This window comes from Triticum urartu, unplaced genomic scaffold, assembly GCF_056163025.1.
Source record: "Triticum urartu cultivar PI428250 unplaced genomic scaffold, HENAU_Tu73 scaffold1, whole genome shotgun sequence".
Lineage (NCBI taxonomy): Eukaryota > Viridiplantae > Streptophyta > Magnoliopsida > Poales > Poaceae > Triticum > Triticum urartu.
Window position 1 is genome coordinate 2,796,197 of NW_028259461.1, and position 19,077 is coordinate 2,815,273.

Here is a 19,077-nt window from a genome sequence, read left to right on the forward strand (position 1 = left end):
AGTTCGAAGTACCTTTTGGCCAAAGAAAAACCCGCTTCCTGACACGATTGCCTCTTTATCTTTATATAGATAGATTCTATGGGGTTATTACTTAGTAAGTCTATTTTGTACAAGAGCCCCTCCTATCTGATAGAAAAGGGTCCCATGATCCCGAGCCGATCTTACCTTGGCTCGCAAACCCCAAGTTTGTCTATGAAGAGCTAATCTAATTGTATTTTTTTCTAGAATGGATTTCTTATGTGGAATACTAATGGATAGGGCTTCGTTGCTAAGTGCTACAAGATCTAGTGCACTGGAACTCGTGGTTATGGACCCGAATCCTTTAGTATGGAACATTGTCTTTTCCAAGTAAAAACCCCTAGTATATGAAAGAATGAAAAGGTGCTTTCGTTCTTGTGGAATAAGAAGCCCTCGTACCTTAATGAAAGGAAAATCGTAATTTTTCGTTAGGTATTTGACCAAATAGGATCGTCCAGTTCCTACAGAACCTATCACTAAAATACCCGATAGGGCTAAGCGGAACGAAAAGGGTTTTCCATGAGATGGTAAATGAAAACGATTAGTCCCACACGAGGTTTGGGAATAAGTGATTGTCTGATAATGAGCAAGGAATATACGTCTTTCTGCTAAAGAGGATCTATTAAACTCATAATTCATTAGATCCTTGTTATCAATGCCAACTAGGTATCATAAGTAAATGGATCCCGGTTGTTCAATCCTTTGATAACCAAGGTCATTCTTTGCTAAAGAGAAATGATCACTATGAGTCAGACTCAATAGAATTGGATCCATTCCAAATAGCGAGAATTAGGATTCTTGATCCCTCTCAATCTCTCTTTCAATTCGAGGATCCAGAGAGGTGTTTTCATAGTCATCTCCGAATATTTGCCATCTCGGAATATTTTCGATTTCATTTTTCTATGATATGTCTTTCTATATGAAAATTGGTTATTTACGATGTACGATGATCCCTGTTAAGCATCCATGGCTGAATGGTTAAAGCGCCCAACTCATAATTGGTAAATTTGCGGGTTCAATTCCTGCTGGATGCACACGAACGGGAACATTCCATAAGTCTATTGGAACTGGCTCTCTATCCATGGAATCTCATCCATCATCCATACATAACGAATTGGTATGGTATATTCATACCATAACATAAGAACAATAAGAACTCGAATTCTTATCGATACTGGAACTCAGAGCATAGGAGGGAAAGTCGATTTATGGATGGAATCAAATACGCAGTATTTACAGAAAAAAGTCTTCGTTTATTGGGAAAGAATCAATATACTTTTAATGTCGAATCGGGATTCACTAAGACAGAAATAAAGCATTGGGTCGAACTCTTCTTTGGTGTTAAGGTGGTAGCTGTGAATAGCCATCGACTACCTGGAAAAGGTAGAAGAATAGGACCTATTCTGGGCCATACAATGCATTACAGACGTATGATCATTACCCTTCAACCGGGTTATTCTATTCCACTTCTAGATAGAGAAAAAAACTAAAGGAGAATACTTAATAATACGGCGAAACATTTATACAAAACACCTATCCCGAGCACACGCAAGGGAACCGTAGACAGGCAAGTGAAATCCAATCCACGAAATAATTTGATCCATGGACGGCACCGTTGTGGTAAAGGTCGTAATTCCAGAGGAATCATTACCGCAAGGCATAGAGGGGGAGGTCATAAGCGCCTATACCGTAAAATAGATTTTCGACGGAATCAAAAAGACATATCTGGTAGAATCGTAACCATAGAATACGACCCTAATCGAAATGCATACATTTGTCTCATACACTATGGGGATGGTGAGAAGAGATATATTTTACATCCCAGAGGGGCTATAATTGGAGATACTATTGTTTCTGGTACAAAAGTTCCTATATCAATGGGAAATGCCCTACCTTTGAGTGCGGTTATGAACTATTGATTTACGTAATTGGAAGTAACCAATTAGGTTTACGACGAAACCTAGAAATCGATCACTGATCCAATTTGACTACCTCTACGGGATAGACCTCAACAGAAAACTGTTGAGTAACGGCAGCAAGTGATTGAGTTCAGTAGTTCCTCATAGAAAATTATTGGCTCTAGAGATATGGTAATATGGAGAAGACAAAATTGTTTGAAGCACGCACAGAACCGGAAGCGCCCCTTGTTTCAAAGAGAGGAGGACGGGTTATTCACATTTAATTTGATGGTCAGAGGCAAATTGAAAGCTAAGCAGTGGTAATTAAGACCCCCGGGGGAAAATAGGGATGTCTCCTACGTTACCCATAATATGTGGAAGTATCGACGTAATTTCATAGAGTCATTCGATCTGAATGCTACATGAAGAACATAAGCCAGATGACGGAACGCAGAGACCTAGGATGTAGAAGATCATAACATGAGCGATTCGGCAGATTTGGATTCCTTTCCTATATATCCACTCATGTGGTACTTCATCATATGATTCATATAAGATCCATCTGTCTAGAGATCGTCATATACATCTAGAAAGCCGTATGCTTTGGAAGAAGCTTGTACAGTTTGGGAAGGGGTTTTTTGAGAGAAAAGAAGAATCTACTTCAACCGATATGCCCTTAGGCACGGCCATGCATAACATAGAAATCACACGTGGAAGGGGTGGGCAATTAGCTAGAGCAGCAGGTGCTGTAGCGAAACTCATTGCAAAAGAGGGTAAATCGGCCACTTTAAGATTACCATCTGGGGAGGTCCGTTTAGTATCCCAAAACTGCTTAGCAACAGTCGGACAAGTGGGTAATGTTGGGGTGAACCAAAAAAGTTTGGGTAGAGCCGGATCTAAGTGTTGGCTAGGTAAACGCCCCGTAGTAAGAGGGGTAGTTATGAACCCTGTGGACCACCCCCATGGGGGCGGTGAAGGGAAAGCTCCCATTGGTAGAAAAAAACCCACAACCCCTTGGGGTTATCCTGCGCTTGGAAGAAGAACTAGGAAAAGGAAAAAATATAGCGATAGTTTTATTCTTCGTCGCCGTAAGTAAATACGTAACTAGGAATATGGAAAATTGCATTTTTGGAATTTGCAATAATGCGATGGGCGAACGACGGGAATTGAACCCGCGCATGGTGGATTCACAATCCACTGCCTTGATCCACTTGGCTACATCCGCCCCTTATCCAGCTAAAGGATTTTTTTCTTTTTTCCATTGATCATTATTCTATTTATTCTGACCTCCGTACTTCGATCGAGATATTGGACATAGAATGCCACTCTTTAAAAAGGAAAAAAGGAGTAATCAGCTGTGACACGAAAAAAAACGAATCCTTTTGTAGCTCATCATTTATTGGCAAAGATAGAAAAGGTCAATATGAAGGAGGAGAAAGAAACAATAGTAACGTGGTCCCGGGCATCTAGCATTCTACCCACAATGGTTGGCCATACAATCGCGATTCATAATGGAAAGGAACATATACCTATTTACATAACAAATCCTATGGTAGGTCGCAAATTGGGGGAATTCGTGCCTACTCGGCATTTCACGAGTTATGAAAATGCAAGAAAGGATACTAAATCTCGTCGTTAACTGAATTCTGAATAGAAAGATTAAGAAGAAAAAAAGATTCAAAATAAAGACAGAAATACCCAATATCTTGCTAGAACAAGATATTGGGTATTTCTGTCTTCAAAAATTCTTATATGTTAGCAGAAAAACCTTATCCATTAATAGATGGAACTTCAACAGCAGCTAAGTCTAGAGGGAAGTTGTGAGCATTACGTTCGTGCATTACTTCCATACCAAGGTTAGCACGGTTGATGATATCAGCCCAAGTATTAATAACGCGACCTTGACTATCAACTACAGATTGGTTGAAATTGAAACCATTTAGGTTGAAAGCCATAGTACTAATACCTAAAGCAGTGAACCAGATTCCTACTACAGGCCAAGCAGCCAAGAAGAAGTGTAAAGAACGAGAGTTGTTGAAACTAGCATATTGGAAGATTAATCGGCCAAAATAACCATGAGCAGCCACAATATTATAAGTTTCTTCCTCTTGACCAAATTTGTAACCCTCATTAGCGGATTCATTTTCAGTAGTTTCCCTGATCAAACTAGAGGTTACCAAGGAACCATGCATAGCACTGAATAGGGAACCGCCGAATACACCAGCTACACCTAACATGTGGAATGGATGCATAAGGATGTTGTGCTCTGCCTGGAATACAATCATAAAGTTGAAAGTACCAGAGATTCCTAAAGGCATACCATCAGAAAAGCTTCCTTGACCAATAGGGTAAATCAAGAAAACAGCAGTAGCAGCTGCAACAGGAGCTGAATATGCAACAGCAATCCAAGGACGCATACCCAGACGGAAACTAAGTTCCCACTCACGACCCATATAACAAGCTACACCAAGTAAGAAGTGTAGAACAATTAGCTCATAAGGACCACCATTGTATAACCACTCATCAACAGATGCAGCTTCCCAAATTGGGTAAAAGTGCAATCCGATCGCCGCAGAAGTAGGGATAATAGCACCAGAGATAATATTGTTTCCATAAAGTAAAGAACCAGAAACAGGCTCACGAATACCATCAATATCTACTGGAGGGGCAGCGATGAAGGCGATAATAAATACAGAAGTTGCGGTCAATAAGGTAGGGATCATCAAAACACCGAACCATCCGATGTAAAGACGATTTTCAGTGCTAGTTATCCAGTTGCAGAAGCGACCCCACAGGCTTGTACTTTCGCGTCTCTCTAAAATTGCAGTCATGGTAAGATCTTGGTTTATTCAAATTGCAAGGACTCCCAAGCACACGTATTAACTAGAATATAGATAATAGAAGGCTTGTTATTTAACAGTATAACATAGACTATATACCAATGTCAACCAAGTCAGCCCAAAGATTAGCTATCCATATAACTAAATTAACCAAACCAATAATTTTGTATTTGTAAATGAAGTGAGTCAAAGTGAAAAACTTTGATGGGTCTTTTCTATATGGGTTGCCCGGGACTCGAACCCGGAACTAGTCGGATGGAGTAGATAATTCTTCCTTGTTACAATAGAGAAAAATCCCTCCCCAAATCGTGCTTGCATTTTTCATTGCACACGACTTTCCCTATGTAGAAATAGCCAATTTCTATTCCAAAGAGGAAGTTCTACTAATTTTTTTAATTAGTAAGTTGATTCACCTACTCTTTATTATAATAAAAAGAACATTTCAGAATGAAAAATAGAAAAGTTTTTTCTTGATCATTTATCAACCCTTTCCTGTTTCTTAATTTCGTCTAATGATTAATTAAGAGGGTTGACCAGGTCATTGATACGTATAATATCCAAATACCAAATACGCTCAGTGTGTGATCCACAGAAAGAAAAAAGAGTTGTTTTGGTGAACATCAAAGAAAAAACTTGCTCTTCTTCCATAAAAAATTCTTCTAAAAATGCCGAACCCAATCGTTGCATAAAAGTTCGTACCGTGCTTTTATGTTTACGAGCTAAAGTTCTAGCACATGAAAGTCGAAGTATATACTTTAGTCGATACAAAGTCCGTTTTTTCGAAGATCCACTATGATAATGAAAAAGATTTCTACATATCCGACCAAATCGATCAAGAATATCCCAATCTGATAAATCTGTCCAAATGGGTTTACTAATAGGATGCCCCGATCCAGTACAAAATTGAGCTTTTGATAAGTATCCTATGAGGAGAGTAGCGGGGACTATGGTATCGAATTTTTTCATTCGAGTATCTATTAGAAATGAATTCTCCAGCATTTGATTCCTTACTAACAAAGAACTTTTTTGTACACTTGAAAGGTACCCCATAAAATCGAAGCAAGAGTTTGCTAATTGGTTTATATGGATTCTTCGCGGCTGAGTCCAAAAACAGAAATAATATTGCCAGAAATTGATAAGGTAGCATTTCCATTTCTTCTTCAAAAAAAAAGTGCCTTTTGATGCAAGAATTGCCTTTCCTTGATATCGAACATAATGCATAAGAGGATCCATAAAGAACCATAGGGTTTTCCGAGAAAAACCAGGGTACATTATCCCAAAATGTTCCATCTTCCTAGAAAAGTGGATTCGTTCCAGAAAAGTTCCAGAAGATGCTAATGGTAAGCAAGAAGATTGTTTACGAAGAAACAACAAAAAAAATTCATATTCTGATACATAAGAGTTATATAGGAATTGAAATAGTCTTTTATTTTCTTTTTGAAAAAAAAAAATGGATTTCATTGAAGTAATAAAACTATTCCAATTCGAATAATAGTTGAGAAAGAATCGCAATAAATGCAAAGATGGAACATCTTGGATACGGTATTGAAGGAGTTGAACCAGGATTTCCAAATGGATAGGATAGGGTATTTCTATATGTGATAGATAATCCAAATGCAAAAATTTGTCTTCTAAAAAGGGAAATATTGAATGAATAGAGCGTAAATTCTGAAACTTTGGTATTTCTTTTTCTTTCAGACAAAAAAATTCCCGTAGCGAGAATGGGATTTCCACAACGATCGCAAACCCTTCAGATAGAATCTGAGAATAAAACTCAGAATAAAAATAATTTTTGTAATCCAATAATCGATCTTGGTTAGGATGATTAACCGAGTTATCCAAAAAATTCTGCTGATACATTCGAATAATTAAACGTTTCACAAGTAGTGAACTAAATTTCTTGTTATTACAACTAACAACTATTTCCACAGGTTCAGAACCATTTAATCCATAATGGTGGGCAAATGCATAAATATATTCCTGAAAGAGAAGTGGGTAGACAAAGTATTGTTGACGAGATTTATGTTTTTCTGAATACCCTTCGAATTTTTCCATTTGTATTTCTACTTGAATCAGAGAGAAGAAGCATTTCTCGGTTTATCGAATGATGATACATAGTGCAATATGGTCAGAACAGGGTGTTGCATTTTTAATACAAACCCTGGAAAGAAAGGGAGTCTAATCCACAGATCTTTTTCTGCTCCTTTTCTACCCAATTAGTTTATGTTTGTTCTAATTAAAAAAAAAGAACAGAACAAGTTTTTTATTTTTGCAGGCCAATCGCTCTTTTGACTTTGGAATACAGCCTCTTTATCAATATACTGCTTCTTTTACACATTCAATCCATAACATCCCTTATTCAATCCATAATCAAGAATAATTAGGATTTCTAAAAAAAAAAAGAAAAAATAAAGGGTCCACTCATAGGAAAACCCAACCTTTCCCCGCATCCGGCACTAATCTATTTTTAACGTCTAATTAGAGCGGGGAATCATTCCAATTAGGAAGTTCAGCTCGTTGCTTTTTATTTTACCAGAATTGGAGCCAGGCTCTATCCATTTATTCATTAGACCCAGAAAATCGTAATTTTGGATTCCATTCAAAAAAGATTGATTTTATTACGACATGCTATTTTTTCCATTCATTACCTTTGAGGATCAGTCGTGGTCTTCTAGACTCTACCAAGAGTCTGGACGAATTTGTTGTTTCATCCAAATGTGTAAAAGATCATAGTCGCACTTAAAAGCCGAGTACTCTACCATTGAGTTAGCAACCCAGATAAAAAAAGGATCTTAGATACGATCGAAATCCAAAAATCAATGGAATTACACCGCGCGCTTCTGTCAAAACATTGAACTAGCAAGACATCAAAAGATTTTTTTTATCGACCATGAAAAACACTCAAATGCCAAAACGAACAGGTCCGGTGAAATTCCACTAAAGTAAAGTTAAAAAAAGAGCGACCCTAATCACGATGGCCAAATTCTCCTTATTTTTAGCGATTTTTATTAACAAAAAATATATATTATAAAAAATATATATTATATTGTATGAGAATACATGCAAGAGGAACACCCTTATCATTTGAGCGAAGTGTAGGCGGAAAAATTGAATATGGAGTGAGGATAAAGAGACCCATCTATCTACAAATTCTATTTGTTCAATAGACCTTTGTCAATGGAAATACAATGGTAAGAAAACAAATTAGATAGAAAAAGTAAATAAAATAGGGGCTTATGTTGGATTGGCACGATATATATATAAATCCAAATAGGATTAAAAAAGAGGTAAATTGTGTCTAAATAATTAGACAACTAGGAATACTAATAATCTTCTCCTATCCTATTTTTTGATTCATTTAGTTCTTCAATTAACTCAAAGTTCTTTCTTTTTCTTTAAAGAATTCTGCCTTCCTTAAAATATCATAAACAGTTCTTGTTGGTTGAGCACCCTTTTCAAGGAAATAGAGAATAGCTGGAACATTTAAACAAGTTTGATTCTTTATCGGATCATAAAAACCTACTTTTTGAAGATCTCTTCCTTCTCTTCGAGATCGAACATCAATTGCAACGATTCGATAGACAGCTTATTGGGATAGATGTAGATAAACAACGCCCCCCCCTAGAAACGTATATGAGGTTTTCTCCTCATACGGCTCGAGAAAATGATTCGAATTTCTGTCGATAATAATAGAAATTAGACTATGACGTGCATTAATTTCCTTACAGAAAAAACAAATTTCATTTATACTCATGACTCAAGTGGGCTAATTTTGCCTGACAAACTTCGAAGGCAAAATCCTTCCAAAATTTTTGAGTCGTCTTTAAACTCTTTTCTTTGTCTCATTTCGAACGAATTGACTTTTATTCCTTATTCTAATCCAACTCTGTTGTTGAGACAATTGAAAATTGTGTTTACTTGTTCTGGAATCCTTTATCTTTGATTTGTGAAATCCTTGGGTTTAGACATTACTTCGGGAATTCCTATTTTTTTCTTTCAAAAGAGTAGCAACATACCCTTTTTTCTTATTTCCTTCGATAAAGCATTTATCTCTTCTATAGAAATCTAATAAGAGGGATTGATTCTGATATACTTTTATTGGACTTTCTTCTTATTTTAACCTTTCGATTTATTTCTATATTAAGGATAGACTGACAAAGTTGGCCTAATTTATTAGTTTTCACTAACCCTAGATTCTTTCCCTTGATAAAAAAAATTCTGTCCTCTCGAGCTCCATCGTGTACTATGTTACTTAAACCCAGCGCAAATTTGGTTCGGAACGAATAGAACAGGCTATGTCGAGCCAAGAGCATTTTCATTACTATGGAAAATGATGGATAGCAAAATCCACAATCGATCATGTCCTTCAAGTCGCACGTTGCTTTCTACCACATCGTTTTAAACGAAGTTTTACCATAACAAACATTCCTCTTTTCATTGCAAAGTGGTATAGAGAATTGATCCAATATGGATGGAATCATGAATAGTCATTGGTTTAGTTTTTTTATACTAATTAAAACTTGCTATCTATGGAGCAATATGGATAAAAGAAAGTAAGTATTTATCCGGGAAGCCTCCGCCAAGATCCAATTTATTTAAACCCATATTAAAATTCTATCATATGAATGAAACATAGTTTGAAAAAGACGACTAAACAAGTTTGCTTAAAACTTATTTATTCTTAAATTTCCACCCTCAACGGATGGCTCGAGATGATCAATCTTGAAGTGAGAAAAGAAGGATTGACTCTTCCTCAATAAATAAACTATCAACCTCCAAAAAAGTTTAATTAATTTAATTACTAGAATTAGAATTCTAGTAGTAATATATTTTTTCAGTACCAAAAACAATTAACTATAATAACTAAATAAACTATTCCAATGAAAAGATTGAAAGTTTTTGGTAGTTATAGAATTCTCGTACTTCTTCAACTCGAATACCAAAAGGAAGAAAAAAATATGACTAAGTGATTTTATAGTAGAGGCATATCCTGAATGTGCTTGATAGATCCCATTTTTTCATGAAAATAAAGATAGTCAATTTGACTGGACTTAAGACTTTATTATGTTTTCTGAGAAAGAATAAGATATCATTATTCTCTTTAATAAACTTTTGTCTCGTACGGAATACTATATGATTTCACCGTTTGTTTCATCAGAAACAATCTGGGACGGAAGGATTCGAACCTCCGAGTAACGGGACCAAAACCCGCTGCCTTACCACTTGGCCACGCCCCATTTCGGGTTTTATGCGACACTAATAAACACTAGTATGTTTATTTGTTATTCGTCAATACCATTTCAATTACATAAAAAAGGAGGGATATTCTCTTGCTAGTATTCTACACATGCGGATAATATAGAATCAAAAAAATGCATTGATCATTACATGGAATTCTATTAAGATATTATATGAAAGTCGAATTTATTCCACTCTCATTTGAGAGTGCGAATACAAGGAGGTATTTTGTGTTTGGGAAAGTCCGAAGAAAAAAGATTTTGAATCTGCCTTTTCCTTCTTTCCCTTAAAAAAATAACTCAAGAAAAATCCAATTATTTACTCTACAAGAATGAAATGCTTGTTATGCCTAATATACTTAGTTTAACCTGTATCTGTTTTAATTCTGTTCTTTATCCTACTAGTTTTTTCTTTGCCAAATTACCCGAAGCTTATGCTATTTTCAATCCAATCGTGGATATTATGCCTGTTATACCTCTATTCTTTTTTCTATTAGCCTTTGTTTGGCAAGCTGCTGTAAGTTTTCGATGAAATCTTTAGTACTCTGTATGCCAAATTGAATGATGTGTTCATTCCAAAAAAATTTTAAAATGGGTAAAAGCCGAGAAGTTTTATATTTTTATATTATGAACCTTCGATTCTAAAATTTAAATTCTTCTACATTGAATGGGTAGCTACAGCAATAAATTTGGATCAGCCTTTCTACTCCCCTGCACCTAGGTTGAGCAGGTACCTAAAGGTACCTACACAATACCTAACCACCTAACCCTATTTTTGCTATTGATAAGAGTGCTTATTATAAAAGAATTCTTGCAATTTTTTTCAAGAATTCTTTTTTGCATTTTTAGGTATAAAAAAAAACCATCCTAGTGGATCCGTGTGGTAAGGAAAAACTGGTAATCTATTCCTTAAAAAAAAATCTTGGAGATTATGTAATGCTTACTCTCAAACTTTTTGTTTATACAGTAGTGATATTCTTTGTTTCACTCTTTATCTTTGGATTCTTATCTAATGACCCAGGACGGAATCCTGGACGCGAGGAGTAAAAATTCAGTTTTTTTTTTTCTTATTGGATTTGTTTCGTACATTTATCTATGAGAAAATCCGGGGGTCAGAATTCTTTCCAATTCGAAAGTCCCAAATGATCCAAGGGAGCGGAAAGAGAGGGATTCGAACCCTCGGTACAAAAAAATTGTACAACGGATTAGCAATCCGCCGCTTTAGTCCACTCAGCCATCTCTCCACGTTCCAAAGCGAAAGGTTTCCGTGATATGATATAGGCAAGAAATAAGAAATAACGGTTGCAAAAAACCCCTTTTTTTTCTTTCAAAAGTCTATAAAAATTATATTGCCAATTCCATTTTAATTATATTCTTTTTTCTTAATGTTAATAAAAAAAGAAGAAAATTCTTGTTTTTTCTTTCTAAAAATCGATATTGGCCGAGAGACAATCAAATAGATTTTCTCTTTAGCGGGCATTTCCATATAGGACTTGTTATAATTATAATAAAACAAGCAGGTTATATAAAAAAAACGCTTTTTTTGTCGATTATTTATCAAGAAAGCAAAAAGGGTTCTTATCAAATCCACCATAAAATTGGAAAGAAGCATAAAGTAAGTAGACCTGACTCCTTTAATGATGCCTCTATCCGCTATTCTGATATATAAATTCGATGTAGATGAAATTGTATAAGCGAATTTTTTTTATTTCCTTAGACTTAGACCGCGCAAGACAAGAATTTTTCGCTATTTACGATTTCATATTCTTGTTACTAGATGTTCTATAGGAATAAGAAGAAATCGCAACTCCTTTGCGCTACACATAAAATTGGATTTCGAAGGTCCATTTTTTTTTTTCAGAATCCTCTATTATTTTAGTTCTTCCACCCATGCAATAGAGAGGGAATGGGAAAAGAAGGGTTACTTTTATTTGCATTTTTCCCTTAAAAGATAGACTTTGAAATAGGAGTCTTGGAATAATGCTGAATTCAAAGGTTTATTTCTTTCTATAGTATAAGAAAAACAATTTATTTCTATTTCTATAGTATAAGAAAAACAAATAAATAGTATAAGAAAAACAAATCGAATCAAATTCATGGATTTACCACGACCTCGGTTGTGACTGTGACTCCATAGATAAAAATGGGAAATTTCTCTCTTCGAGACCATTGAAAAAGGGCATTGAACGAGAAAGAAATCGTCCACAGATAATAAAACTATCATATGCCTTGGAAAGTGATATGAGGTGCTCGGAAATGGTTGAAGTAATTGAATAGGAGGATCACTATGACTATAGCCCTTGGTAGAATTCCTAAAGAAGAAAATGATCTATTTGATACTATGGATGACTGGTTACGAAGGGACCGTTTCGTTTTTGTAGGATGGTCTGGCCTATTGCTCTTTCCTTGTGCTTATTTCGCTTTAGGGGGTTGGTTTACAGGGACAACTTTTGTAACTTCTTGGTATACCCATGGATTGGCTAGTTCCTATTTGGAAGGTTGTAATTTCTTAACCGCAGCAGTTTCTACCCCTGCCAATAGTTTAGCACACTCTTTGTTGCTACTATGGGGGCCCGAAGCACAAGGAGATTTTACTCGTTGGTGTCAATTAGGCGGTCTATGGACTTTTGTAGCTCTCCACGGGGCTTTTGCACTAATAGGTTTCATGTTACGCCAATTTGAACTTGCTCGGTCTGTTCAATTGCGGCCTTATAATGCAATCTCATTCTCTGGTCCAATTGCTGTTTTTGTTTCTGTATTCCTTATTTATCCACTGGGGCAATCTGGTTGGTTCTTTGCGCCGAGTTTTGGCGTAGCAGCGATATTTCGATTCATCCTTTTCTTCCAAGGATTTCATAATTGGACGTTGAACCCATTTCATATGATGGGAGTTGCCGGAGTATTAGGTGCGGCTCTGCTATGCGCTATTCATGGAGCGACCGTAGAAAACACTCTATTTGAGGACGGTGATGGTGCAAATACCTTCCGTGCTTTTAACCCAACTCAAGCTGAAGAAACTTATTCAATGGTCACTGCTAACCGCTTTTGGTCCCAAATCTTTGGTGTTGCTTTTTCCAATAAACGTTGGTTACATTTCTTTATGCTATTTGTACCCGTCACCGGTTTATGGATGAGTGCTATTGGCGTAGTTGGCTTGGCTCTGAACTTACGTGCCTATGACTTTGTTTCCCAGGAAATCCGTGCAGCGGAAGATCCTGAATTTGAGACTTTCTACACCAAAAATATTCTTTTAAACGAGGGTATTCGTGCGTGGATGGCAGCTCAGGATCAGCCTCATGAAAATCTTATATTCCCTGAGGAGGTTCTACCACGTGGAAACGCTCTTTAATGGAACTTTCGTTTTAGCTGGTCGTGACCAAGAAACCACCGGCTTTGCTTGGTGGGCTGGGAATGCCAGACTTATCAATTTGTCCGGTAAACTGCTTGGAGCTCATGTAGCTCATGCCGGATTAATCGTATTCTGGGCCGGAGCAATGAACCTATTTGAAGTGGCCCATTTCGTACCAGAAAAGCCGTATGAACAAGGGTTGATTTTACTTCCACACTTAGCTACTCTAGGTTGGGGAGTAGGGCCAGGGGGGGAAGTTCTAGATACTTTTCCGTACTTTGTATCTGGCGTACTTCACCTAATTTCCTCCGCAGTCTTAGGCTTCGGTGGCATTTATCACGCGCTTCTGGGACCCGAGACTCTTGAGGAATCTTTTCCATTCTTTGGTTATGTCTGGAAAGATAGAAATAAAATGACTACAATTTTGGGTATTCACTTAATTTTGTTAGGTCTAGGTGCTTTTCTTCTAGTACTCAAGGCTCTTTATTTTGGCGGTGTATATGATACCTGGGCCCCTGGGGGGGGAGATGTAAGAAAAATTACCAATTTGACCCTTAGTCCCAGTGTTATATTTGGTTATTTACTAAAATCTCCTTTTGGTGGAGAAGGGTGGATTGTTAGTGTAGATGATTTAGAAGATATAATTGGTGGGCATGTATGGTTGGGTTTTATTTGTGTATTTGGCGGAATTTGGCATATTTTAACCAAACCCTTCGCATGGGCTCGCCGTGCATTTGTATGGTCTGGAGAAGCTTACTTGTCTTATAGTTTAGCTGCTTTATCTGTCTTTGGTTTTATCGCTTGTTGTTTTGTATGGTTCAATAATACAGCTTATCCGAGTGAGTTTTATGGACCCACCGGGCCAGAAGCTTCTCAAGCTCAAGCATTTACTTTTCTAGTTAGAGACCAGCGTCTTGGAGCTAATGTGGGATCCGCTCAAGGACCCACAGGTTTAGGTAAATATCTAATGCGTTCCCCAACTGGGGAGGTTATCTTTGGAGGGGAAACTATGCGTTTTTGGGACCTTCGTGCTCCATGGTTAGAACCTCTAAGGGGCCCCAACGGTTTGGACTTGAGTAGGTTGAAAAAAGACATACAACCTTGGCAAGAACGACGCTCAGCAGAATATATGACCCACGCTCCTTTAGGCTCTTTAAATTCCGTGGGTGGCGTAGCTACCGAGATCAATGCAGTTAATTATGTCTCTCCTAGAAGTTGGTTATCAACTTCTCATTTTGTTCTAGGATTCTTCTTTTTTGTGGGCCATTTATGGCATGCAGGAAGAGCCCGAGCTGCTGCAGCAGGTTTTGAAAAGGGAATCGATCGTGATTTGGAACCTGTTCTTTACATGAACCCTCTTAACTAAGATTTTCTTATTTATACCTGTTCTACTTTTTTTCTGTTCTGGCTCGGTTATTCCATCTAGCCGAGCCATTCATTCCTTTTTATGAAAGAAAGATAAGGGACAGAAAAAAAAAATAAATAAAAATGAAAGAAACAAACGTATTCAATAAGCAAAAGGAGAGAGAGGGATTCGAACCCTCGATAGTTCCTAGAACTATACCGGTTTTCAAGACCGGAGCTATCAACCACTCAGCCATCTCTCCACAGCCTAATCCTTATTTTACTCCTACAAATAGAACATAGCCATATAAAAAATAAAAAGATTTATTAGCCTCTAGAAAGATATCAGATACAAGTTCCTTTTCGATATATCTCTGTATACTGTATACACGGATACAGGATCCGCTATACCCGCTTGTGAAATAAAGAGTAAATAATCTCTTCTCACCCCCATATCCAAATAAAAAAGCGGTTTAAGTAATAAATTTGAATTAAAGAGAAGAATCAATGGATTCATGATTAAACCCCTCCTACTTCTTGTATTTTTTTACAATTTTGGTTTAAGTGAGGGATCAAATATGTAGTCAACTTTATTTGATGGTAGCTTGGAGGATTAGAAATATGACTATTGCTTTCCAATTAGCTGTTTTTGCATTAATTGCGACTTCCTCAGTCTTAGTAATTAGTGTACCCCTTGTATTTGCTTCTCCTGATGGTTGGTCAAATAATAAAAATGTTGTATTTTCCGGTACATCATTATGGATTGGACTAGTCTTTCTCGTAGCTATTCTGAATTCTCTCATTTCTTAAATGAAATTTGGTTAATATTTATTAACCCCATAAAAAAGAAATAATAAAGGCCATTTCTTCTAAAAAATTAGAATAGTGAGACGTATTAAAACGCAATTTGCGTTCCGAATTGCTAGCTCTTCTCTTTCAGTATTATGAAATTCCATTCCCATTAGAATATTCATTGACAGATAATAAAAAAAGGAAAACTCTAATATAATAGAAAATGAAATGAAACGGTCGACCCAGACATAGAAGGTCGACCCAGGCGGATATACGCTATAAAATATATACCGTAGCGAGCGTAGTTCAATGGTAAAATATCTCCTTGCCAAGGAGAAGATACGGGTTCGATTCCCGCCGCTCGCCCGCTTAATTTATCAAAGTACTATGATAAAAAGTTTAGTCTAGTTAACTGTTTAACTACTTATATTAAATTAAGTATTAATTAGGTGTTAGTCTAGTGCCGTATCCCTTACTATCTTACCCTTCCTTTGCATCCCACTCAAAAAAAGAGGGCGCTCCAGAGGCAGAAATAGAACTCGCCAACAGAGCTCCAAAAATTGGGTATTAACTGAGACAAACAACGGGCAAACTTTTTTTAAAGGGAAGGGAGAGGTAGACTGTCCCTTTCGTTTCATTTTTATTTTCTGCAGGGTAGGGAGAGGCCTTGCGCCTTCTTTTTTTGAAGGCAAGTGACTTCGCAAACTGCTCAATTTTGCCCTCTAGGGCCGGGAACTAATGAATAAAAAAGGGTTGGATACGCCCCTCTACCATACATATCTAGAGAAATAGAATAGTCCTTTTATACAGACTGCTAAGTGCGGAGACGGGAATCGAACCCGTCCTCAAGGTTATGAGCCTCGTGAGCTACCAAACTGCTCTACTCCGCTCTGGAGTACCAGAAACTGGTGGACAAAAAAGGCTTGAATACAAGCCTCTAACATGTCTAGACAAATAGAATACTCCTTTTATACAGAATGGAGCGGGTAGCGGGAATCGAACCCGCATCGTTAGCTTGGAAGGCTAGGGGTTATAGTCGACGTTGGTTGATTATTTTTAACGTCTCTAATTCAAAACCGAACATGAAATTTTGATTTCATTCGGCTCCTTTATGGATATTCTCACCACTTAACATCTATGTCAGCTTTTCTATTTGAATGGAACCAAAGCTCTCCGCTTTCTAGATGATCCTTATAGAGTAGGAGATAGAAATTCTATCTAAATTCATCTAATCTACTTACTTCGTTCCCTAATTTCATTCAAGAGATCCTGAGGAAAAGAATTGGGTTTCCACCGAGCTGAAACAATATGCGGATGGTTCTAGTAAACCAAAACTATCGTTTTTTAGCTATTTGGCTTCCTTATTCCTTATTTTAAGAAGATTTAGTTACGATTGGAAATCAACTTTTTTGTATCTTCATCCATAGATCCTTTACTCATATTTTCAAAATTGGAATACTTAATCCAATGCAAAATTATGCTTCGCGACTCTGTACTCATAATCCTATTTTTATTTTGGATGCAATTTAAATTAGTCTTTGGATACAAATCGCCAGAATGTATATTCTTCCTCAATATGCTATTGAGAGGAAAAGGATTTAATCCTTTATAAGAACTAAAGTTTTCATCGGAATATAAAAATAAAAAACTTAAGGATGCCTTAAGTATATCATTTCAAATTCAGTTATTAATAGAACGAATCACACTTTTACCACTAAACTATACCCGCTACATTGTAGATTATGGTATAAATGGTACCCTTTGTCAAGGATAGCCATTTGACAAGAAGGCTAATTCCCCCTTATTGAATCAGATGGAGAAGGTTCATGACACTGAGCCGTTGGTACTTCTACTTCGATCGCTCGCCTTTACTTTAGGATTTAGATAGCCCCTCTGGTCTGTAAAAAAAATCTTTTCTTACCATGCTAATAGCGCCTGAACCAAATGTATTTATTTTGATTAGGATCCTATTCTACGGTTACGACTACAATAATAATTATTTACTTTGCAAGGACGTAAGTGTGTCAGACTGCTAAATTGTTTTATTATTCCTACAATATAAACTAGGGGATATAGGGGGTAACACTGTCCCTATAAATTCCTTTTTTCCTTTTCTTTTTTGTCCAGAATTGAACAAAAAAGAAATTATGGAAGATGTTTTCTTCCCCCATTAAGTCCGAGCCATAGAGTAAGAGTGAGATGAGTTTTCCAAATTCATCATAGACTTTCCCTATGGCTTGATAGAAGTAAGCAGCAAAGAGTCGTAACTTAAAGAAAAAAACGGACAGGGCCGACAGATTTACCTGATGTAAAGAAGATCCTAAAAGTCTCTGATTAGTCGACTCTCTCCATTTAACACTTTCCTCTCTCTCCTTTTTTCCACTGACTCAATTCTAGTTTATTAGATTCTTGTTTAAAAGAATGCAAAAAGTTCAATAGAACTAAGAACACATAAAAAATAGCATAGAGGATCAAGGCCATTACCAAAAGTTCCTCCCAAGGATCCTATATCCTATTGGGTATCTGTTCCCCGCCTTTTCCCGCTAGGATCGGAAATCTTATATTTTCCATATCCATATACCGTTGAATCCTTGGGGTTCCAGAATCCGCCTATTTTACTAGTCTTCGGAAACGGAAAACCCTGAACCAAGAAGAGTTGGATATGTTATGTAGGGTATGTTTTTTTTTATTAATTTTATTTTGAGCTCTCAAGATATCGATATATACATATACAATCTCTACATAATGTCTCTCTCTCTATCTCTATATATTATATATATAATATGTACATTATGCAGTAGACCCATAATGGGAAATCCAAGTGGCTAATTTTTGAATTAAATAAAAAGCCCTTTTAACTCAGTGGTAGAGTAATGCCATGGTAAGGCATAAGTCATCGGTTCAAATCCGATAAAGGGCTTTTTAAATTAGTGGTAGAGTAATCTCGTGCTAAGACGTAAGTCGTTGGTTCGAATCTGATAGAGTACTTTTCTACTAAATTGATTCACTTTTTTTCTTTGTTTTTGAAACTTTCTCTATATTTTTAGAGAATTTTATGACTTAGTGCGGGATGGATGCATTTTTGGTATGAACACTAAATGAAGCACGGAGAATTAATCTATAACGATCAACTAAAAAAAATCCTAGATGAAAACATAACAGAAAAGTTGGAAAAACTCTTTGCTTTGGATCTATTTATACTTTTCGAGTATATTGACAATTCCAAAAAACTGCTCATACTATGATTATAGTATAATCACGAGCGGTTGTATATGGCCCTATCGTCTAGTGATGCCCCTATCGTCTAGTGGTTCAGGACATCTCTCTTTCAAGGAGGCAGCGGGGATTCGACTTCCCCTGGGGGTAGGGAGTATTATGAAAGGAGGTTAATCATAGATTAGCAAAAACCCTAGAATAAATTCTTCCTGGGTCGATGCCCGAGTGGTTAATGGGGACGGACTGTAAATTCGTTGACAATGTCTACGCTGGTTCAAATCCAGCTCGGCCCAAACCAAAAATCTAGGGCTTCGTGAGTATGAACTAAATCCTTTTGTTTTTCTTCCATAAAATAAAATGTCTGATCTATAGAAATAAAAGAT